General features: G+C 44.7%; 1 long non-coding RNA gene across 1 annotated transcript in view; it reads left to right on the top strand.

Annotated features, from left to right (window-relative positions):
* The window catches only part of LOC111723226, a 16484-nt gene extending 10409 nt beyond the window's left edge, over positions 1-6075 (top strand). Inside the window, exons 2-3 of the long non-coding RNA XR_002771810.1 lie at positions 5233-5445; positions 5878-6075. This is a non-coding gene — a long non-coding RNA (uncharacterized LOC111723226). The remainder of the gene's footprint in view (positions 1-5232; positions 5446-5877) is intronic.
* Positions 6076-6856: the final 781 nt, after the last annotated feature.

The raw sequence follows: 6856 nt of genomic DNA, 5'->3' as shown, positions 1-6856 counted from the left end.
TAGTCCTGGTTAAGGCTTATTGGGCTCACCTTAAAGGAAACTTTAGTTTTTTTTTTTTTTTTTTTTGAGAAAGAGTCTCACTTTGTTGCCCTTGGTAGAGTCCCATGCTGTCATAGCTCACGGCAACCTCAAACTCCTGGGCTCAAGTGATTCTCTTGCCTCAGCCTCCCAAGTAGCTGGGACTGTAGGTGCTGGCCACAATGCCTGGCTATTTTTAGAAGTGGGGTCTTGCTCTTGCTCAGGCTGGTCTCAAACCTGTGAGCTCAGGCAATCCACCCGCCTCAGCCTCCTAGAGTGCTAGAATTACAGTTGTGAGCCACGGCGCCCAGCTTGAAACTTTAGTTTTAAAAAGCTCAAAGGTATACACCTCAGCTGCTTGTCCCAGCTACATTTAGTTCCACCTTCGCCCATTTCTACCCCCTCCTCTTTTGCTAATTGTAGGGATCAGGGCGAAACCTGTCCTTTCCCCTTGCTCTGGTCCGCTGAAAGATCAACTCACAATTACGGTAGTTTAATAAGAGAAAGGTTTATTTCTAAATACCATGTGCATGGGGGGAACCACAAGAATGATCACCCAACGGCTCAGTGAGAGTCAGAGACTTTATAGATGCCTTTTGGAAGGGAGAGGGGAGAGTGTGGAAAGTACACCGTGTAGCACATGGTTGCTGGGGGATGTGTGTAGATGAGTGGAAACTGATTTATTTATAGATTAACCTGACAGGCAGGTCTCCTGCTTCAGATGACCCTGGAGCCAGGTCTCTTAGCCTATAATAAGGAAGTCAGCAGCTCCTTATTTGATTCTCAATCAGGTTACTCAGGTTTCATGCAGATAGAGGAAAGGCCTGATCATGAATGTCCTTTCATTCAAAATATTCTTTATACCAAGTAGTCATATTTGGGGGCAAAATTTCCTTAGCTCCTTCACAATCATGGAGTTTTGGCCAATAAAGGCAGCCAGCTTATAATAGGTAAATTAAATGCTGAGCTGTAACCAATCCAGCTAGCTGTGTTTCTGTACCTTACCTCTATTTTTTTCTTTTTCTGGCAGTTTTTGGCCAGGGCTGGGTTTTGAACCCACCACCTCTGGCATGTGGTGCTGGCACCTTACTCCTTTGAGCCACAGGCGCTACCCCCCTTATTTCTATTTCTATAATCACTTTCTTTTTTCTGTCCGTGAAGTTTCTTCAACCACAGTACATCACAGAATCTCTCTGAACCTGTTCTAGTTCAGCTGCCCCATTTGTGAATTGCTCTTTGCTCAATTAAACTGTGTTAAATTTAATTTTTATTAAAAGTGAATTCTGAGGCCAGGCGTGGTGGCTCATGCTTGTAATCCTAGCATTCTGGGAGGCCAAGGCTGATGGATCTCTTGAGCTCATGCTGGTCTCAAGACCAGCCTGAGCAAGAGTGAGACCCTGTCTCTACTAAAAATAAAAAACCGAGGCAAGGGGATCGCTTGAGCCCAAGAGTTTGGGGTTGCTGTGAGCTATGACGTCACGGCACTCCACCAAGGGTGACAAAGTGAGACTCTGTCTCCAGAAAACAAAATAAAAACAAAACCAAAACAAAAGTCAGTTCTGAGCTAGAGCTCCCAGAGACCCCTAGGAGCACCGGGGTACCTGCTGGACCTGTCGCCCTTTGCTTTCTTATTACAACTGAGCCCTGTGGCTAAGTTCTCTCTCAGATGCCAAAGCGCTACAGATTCGTGTTTCAAGCTCTCTGAGTTTACTTGCGCAAGGTTTTGACCCTAAATGGGTTCAAAAGTCATAAGAGAAACTAAACTAGGTCTGGGATCAGATTGGACTCAATAATTAATTAGCTTAGATCAATTTAGAGGCCTCAAATGTCTGACCGGATGAGGCAGAAATTTATCGTCAATGACAGGCTACAGGGTGTGGAAACTCCAACTTTCAGGAATTTATTTGCTGAGATTTCTGAGTTCTATCCCTTTGCTCCTTTTTCTTCTGCTCTTGGGCAAGGAAAAAAACAATCATCGTCTGAGTTGTTCATAGAGATCTGAGAACCCACACCAAGACTGAAGGTTAAAAAACAGGATCTTTAATCTCTGAAGAACTGAATATTCTCCTTTCTGGCTTTTTCTGTGTACAGGTTTAAGTATTAGGCCCCCGAAGTGGCAAACACTTACAGAAATGACAAAATCTGGCTTGGCGCCCATAGCACAGTGGTTACGGCGCCTGCCACATACACCGAGGCTGGTGGGTTCAAACCCAGCCCAGTTCTGCTAAACAACAATGACAAGTGCAACAAAAAATAGCTGGGTGTTGGGGTGGGCTCCTGTAGTCCCAGCTACTTGGGAGGCTGAGGCAAGAGAATCATTTCAGCCCAGGAGTTTGAGGTTGCTGTGAGCTGTGACGCCACAGCACACTACCCAGGGCGACAGAGTGAGACTCTGTCTCAAAAAAAAAAAAGAAAGAAATGACAAAGTCTTACTACAGGCAAAATTGTTGCCTAGCTAGTGATTACTTAAAACAATAAAATAGGTAATTAGAAGATTGATAGTCTGAATAAAAATAGTAATATGTAAGAGCTGGTAAATAAAAATGCTTTGCAAGAGCTATTAAAACTGCTTCTGTCGGGGATGGTGCCTGTGGCTCAAAGGAGTAGGGTGCTGGCCCCATATGCCGGAGGTGGCGGGTTCAAACCCAGCCCTGGCAAAAAACCCCGAAAAAACAAACAAACAAACAAAACTGCTTCTGTCTGTACATCTGTATGTTGGTGTGTCTGTTTGTATGTGATATTTCACTACCAGAAGATATAAAAAGAGCTCTAACTAATGAACTTAAAATAAAAAGCACTTACTTCAAGTATTTTATCAGGAAGATAGAAACTAATTCAAATGATTTTTAGTTCACATGACCTTAAAAATACAGCAATTGACCTCTGCTCAGCTTTCTTTTCAATTTTGTTGTACTCTGACGACCTGTTTCTAAATTTCTGCTGACACGCCTATTGCCAAGGACGCGTAATATCAGATAGATTGTGTATTTGGGCCAAACAGGGTTCCTAGGACCCCTTTTAACTTCAAACTGCACTTATCTCCCCTTGCATGGAGTATATGTGCAAATGGGGGATAATTAAGAAAAAAAATATAGTTGGTACTGCACAAGGGAGCTATTGCGTTCTGATCAAATCATTTCCCAGTGTACTGTTTGTAAATCTCACCAAGTCTCTGGAGAACGGCTGCCAAAGGCCCAGACTGTTCCTTTTAGCACTCCAAGTTGATTTTCTAGATTTACCTCCAGCCTTGGGTTTTTCTTACTGTTTGATTATTATTTACTGGATTAGTGGATGGACTGAATCCTATCCAACTAGGCGTGCAGATGCTAGACAGTGGCAAAGAAATCAGTAACTGAGATTATTCCTTGTTTTGTTAATCCCTTTATGGATTGAGTCAGCTCAAGGGACTCCTTTGAAACCACTTGCTTGCAGAGGCTCTGGGGTACTCATTAAAATTTCATACCCCACATCACCCCCAATCCTCAGGGCAAGTGGAAGGTAAAAATTTAGAAGTAAAGAGGATGTTAGCAAAAGCCTGTCAAGACATTGGACTTAAATGGCCAGAAGTATTACCTTTGGCCCTTATAAAAATCCTGGCTGCTCCAATGAGGCGACATGGGTAAACCCCTTTTGAAGCAGTGTTCTGTCACCCTGTGCCTACTGACACCCATAAACTTTCTCTTCCTGGACTGCCTAAACACTACGGGGATTTAAGTGAACATTCAGCAACCTGGCTGGCTATATGCAAATGATAACTAATATGCTTGCAGCCTGTTATTGATAGGTAAAGGGAGCCTGGCCTCCACCAACGGACAGGTCTTGCCATCCTGTTTGACCAAGGGATGGTGTGTACATCCAAAGTTTTAGAAGAAAACATGCACTTTACCTCATTAAGAAGGCCTTGGCTCAGCGCCTGTGGCTTAAGTGGCTAAGGTGCTAGCCACGTACACCTAAGGTGGCGGGTTCCAATCTAGCCCAGGCCCGCCAAACAACAATGATGGCTGCAACCAAAAAACAGCTGGGCATTGTGGCGGGCGCCTGTGGTCCCAGCTACTTGGGAGGTAGAGGCAGGAGACTTGCTTGAGCCCAGGAGTTGGAGGTTGCTGTGAGCTGTGATGTCACAGCACTCACTACCCAGGGGGACAGCTTGAGGCTCTGTCTCAAAAAAAAAAAAAAAAAGAAGGCCTTTATAAAGTAGTATTAACTACTGAAAGAGCTAAGGAAATTTTACCTCCAAATTCGAGTCCCTGCTGTAAAGTTTATTTTAAACTGAAGGCCATTCACTGTCAAGACACACTGGAGGAGGCCTTCCTCTATCTGCGTAAACTGGACTGGCCTGATCAGAGGATTAAAGGGGACAAGTGGCTCGCCTTTCACCTTCTGTTATCCCAAAATAGTTCAGGTTAAGAATGGAGGTGAGCCTGGGTCAAATCGTTTGGGTCATAAACAGGTCTCCCAGGTTAATCTCCAAGTCAATCTATTCTTCCTCCCTAGCCATCATTCACACCCTATACGCCTCAGTTTTCCCTTCCCCTCTAAAAGGCCTGTTTAAAGATATCTAACTCCTTTGGAAACCAGAGTTATCACTCTGTGATTTATTCCTGTGCACAGGGTAAATAAATCCTTTCTCTCATTAATCTGCCTTCTCTGTAAGTTGATTTTTCAGCCAAATTTCAGGGGAAAGGGTAAGTTTCCCCTTACCTCTATGCCACCAATGCTGACATAAAAAAAAAAGAGAAAAATCTTCCTGGATTTACGTGAGCCACACTAAACTACACCAAGACAAGTGGAGGATGACACCTACAGGTGACCTAAAAGTAAGGATTTCCAGGGCCAGTTCCAGGCCCCTGAAGGACCTGGCTTCAGACAACTTTTCCCAAGATTGCAGATCAAGAAACCCCCTTTTTTCATCCATAAATTCCTTTTTAAATTTTAAGCACCCCTCCATGCTCCTTTTTTTTTTTTGGCGAGGGCTGGGTTTGAACCTACCACCTCTGGCATATGGGGCCGTTGCCTTACTCCTTTGAGCCACAGGCGCTGCCCTCTATGCTCCTTTTAAAACGCTTCTTCTTTTAAGCCTCCCCCTATAAGAACTGCACATTGGAAGCTGCCTGGCGGTTGCCTTGACCTACCCCATTCTCTCTCTAATCTTATCTACTATGACTCTTTCAAACGATGCCTTGTTCTTACGAACCCTTACTGCTTTTCCAGCAGATCAGGCACAGACCTGGCATCCTTTACACCCAGCCACGCCGAGTAATCAATCTAATTGCTGGTTATGCCACCATCTAGACCGTGCCAATGAACCTGAACTCATTTGTGTTTCTGTCAATGTGAGTGCCTGGTGGAACCAGTCTGGAAGATGGATGTATGACGAGATGTGGTGTCCACAACCAGAGAAGGAACAGCATGCTGCCTCTCCTGTCGGTGAGTCAACTGGATGCAGAAACCCTCTATGGAAACTCACAAATTATCTAAAGTCACTAAAAAGGAAAATACCCACTGAGTTGAAAACAGGGCTGAAGCTGGATCTTTTCTGGGTAACATACTGGAGCAATACCGTGATCAGGCTCTGTGATTCAATTCCACAAATGACATTCTTGCACCTCTTACAAAGATTGTGGATAGTGTTGACATAAACCCTCGTGATGTCAACAGTTGTCAAAACACCTGATATTAGGGAAGGGTCACCAGACGGTAGGCTGGAGCAACTGGGGGTAGTTCACTCTCTCCCCTTGTTAAGTTGCCAGACATGGACAATTACATCTGGCTAGACCAAAAGTCTGGGCCCTGTAACTGCCAGAACCAGAATGAAGGTCTTTGGTATCAAATGTTTTACAACGTGTTTTGTTTTCACAGATCGACAACGTGTACAACCTGGAGATGAGACGTGCCGGGGATGAGGGAGGGAAGGAGGAAGGAAGGAGGAGAGGCACAGCAAACTCTAGGCTGGGAGGCCGTGGGTTCCAGCCTGACCCTATCTGTAAATAACTCTGGCCCTTCTCTATTGTGTGTGGCAATAAAGTATACAAGTTGTCCCCACCTAGATCGTCAGGAGGCTGTGGACTTGGTTATCTGACACCCTCTGTTGCCAGGTATCTATTTAATTTAATTAATTAATTAATTTTTTTTTTGAGACAGGAGCCTCAAGCTATCCCCCTGGGTAGAGTGCCGTGGCATCTCAGCTCACAGCAACCTCCAACTCCTGGGCTCAAGCGAGTCTTCTGCCTCTGCCTCCCAAGTAGCTGGGACTACAGGCGCCCGCCACAACGCCCGGCTATTTTTTTTTGGTTACAGCCGTCATTGTTGTTTGACAGGCCTGGGCTGGATTCGAACCCGCCACCTTGGGTGTACGTGGCTGGCGCCTTAGCCACTTGAGCCACAGGCGCCGAGCCCAGGTATCTATTTTAAACATCAGCCAAACTATAAACTTAGGCTTTTTTTTTTTTTTTCATAAACTGGTACCAAGAAAAAGTACTAGATGTGACAGTATAAAAACCCACTTGGATATCACAATTCTAAGTTCTCTCTGGTACTCAAGACTCTTTGCCTGGCATTTGGAGCTCATGAGATTGAAAAGACAGTTTTGAATCTCTCCATGGTAATGGAACAAGAGTTCAGTATCACTGAGCAAGGGCTGGGAACACTTCAGTTAGAAGTCAGCAGCCCAGCCTCTGTTGTATTTAAAAAATATTGTGTCCTGGATGCCCCGACAGCCCCACAGGTAGGAGCCTATGTGATTATTGGTGACAACGACTGCCACTCGGGAGAAGAATAGAGACTGTGATCTATACTTCTTTAAGACTGTGATTTATATCAGCTTAATGAAGACTTTTTT

The sequence above is a fragment of the Otolemur garnettii genome, unplaced genomic scaffold (assembly GCF_000181295.1).
Source record: "Otolemur garnettii isolate 467f Iridium unplaced genomic scaffold, OtoGar3 scaffold00009, whole genome shotgun sequence".
NCBI classification, from domain to species: domain Eukaryota; kingdom Metazoa; phylum Chordata; class Mammalia; order Primates; family Galagidae; genus Otolemur; species Otolemur garnettii.
This window is presented reverse-complemented; position numbering and strand designations above follow the sequence as displayed.